Genomic DNA, 1,875 nt, shown 5'->3' with positions numbered 1-1,875 from the left:
TAGAATCAAAACCCAACACCATTGTCCTGGCTTCTCCATTGGAGCACTGGACTGAGCTCCCAAGGTCCATATGAAGAGCAGAAGGAGGGAGAACATGAGCAAGGAAGTCAGGACCACAAGGGGTGCATCCACGTACTGAGATGGTGGGACTGATCTAATGGGAGATCACCAAGGCCAGCTGGACTGGAATTGATGGAGCATGTGATCAAACCAGACTCTCTGAATGTGGCTGACGGTGTTTGAATTTTCTTGGATTTACCTTCCACATAAAATATAAAAGACACAATTTCACAGTAGACAGGAGATCTTCTGCCCCTTACAGGATTACAAATTCTCTTCTGAGATGTGTTGTGAACCTCAAACAAAGGGATTGTGTTATAGATCGATCAGGTAGGGTTGGGCACCCCATAGTGTCTATCTTAGTTAAGGTTTTATTGCTATGAAGAGACAATAAGACAATAAGGCCATGGCTACTCTTATTAAGGAAAATAGCTAATTGTAGATTATGTACAGTTTCAAAGGCTTAGTCTACTATCGTGGCAAAAAGCATGGTTTCGTGCAGGCTCCACTTCTAGATCCACAGGCAGCAGAATGATGCTAGGTGCCACCAAGAGAGTAGTTTGACCATTTGAGACTTCAAAGTCTATTTTCAAAGGCACAACTTCCTCTAACAAGCCCACACCTACCCAAACAAGGCCACATCTCTTAGTAGTGCAACTTCCTAGGGGCCAAGCATTTAAACATGTGAGTCTATGGGGGACCTTCCTATACATACCACCAATTATTTATTGTTCACTGTGTTTGGATTAGTTTTGAATTTCTTTTGTGACCTCTGTCTTTGCAAAAAGAAAGCATCTTTAATGTAGGGCTAAACCTAAATTTGTCTGTGGGAATGAGGCCATTTTTTAGAATGAACCTAGAAATTAAACATGTTCAGGAAAGTAGCCATTATAAGTGCTTCTCAAAAATCCATAATACCCCATTCATGTACTGTTGATTGCATTCTAGTACCAGCTGTGATTCCTTCCTTTCAGCAGCCTTAAGTCCAATTAGACCATTTTTGGTTACCTCCAAGGAATAAATACAACTCTTGAACATTTAAGTATATCTTGCCATGCTGATATATGCTGTAATCTGTAGGAATCACAACTTGAAAGAAAAAATTATTGTCTTCCTTTGTTGCCAGCTTACATAGAATCTTCAAGTGCTATAAGGTCTAATCTTCAGAGAAAAGTTTTCTGCATCAGATAAGCATGAACAGGGACTGTACAATTGGTAAGAGGTCCCTTTCAATTATTATATACTTATTAGCTGAGTATTTTATGAGACTCCTGACTCTGAGAATAAGCAAGACTCTGACTCCTGTGTCTGCTCTTGGGACTCTTTTGCTCATGCTGAGTTTTAAAGCCCAACATCAACATGGCAGTTTTTGTTTCATGTTATTATATTTTATTTTGTGATGTTTTGTTATTATCTCTTAGAGGCCTATTCTTCTCTAATAAGAGAAAGAAATGGAGTGGATTCCCATGATATAGGAAGTGGGTGGGAATGCAAAGTGCTGAGAGAGAGGAAATTGTATCGGCAGTAAATAAATGCAAAGGCAGATATTAAAGAATATATATACAGGTTTAATGTTTAAACAAATTAGAGAACCGAGGTTTCCACTTAGCCGTTTCACAGGAGGCAGGAAAAAAAAAGGGAGTGCGCAGGCTCCGTGAGCTTGATTTATCAGTCAACATTCGCCCGAGGCAAACCCGCCCCCTAAAGGGGCTGGCTTAACCCTACATCTCCCCCTTTTGTCTAAATAAGACAGAACTAAACCAAATACAACTATAAACAATAATAATAAATGATAAATATAACAAGCAATATTGA

This window comes from Microtus ochrogaster, unplaced genomic scaffold, assembly GCF_000317375.1.
Source record: "Microtus ochrogaster isolate Prairie Vole_2 unplaced genomic scaffold, MicOch1.0 UNK96, whole genome shotgun sequence".
Lineage (NCBI taxonomy): Eukaryota > Metazoa > Chordata > Mammalia > Rodentia > Cricetidae > Microtus > Microtus ochrogaster.
The sequence above is the reverse complement of the archived record's forward strand: the minus strand, read 5'-3'. Positions refer to the sequence as shown.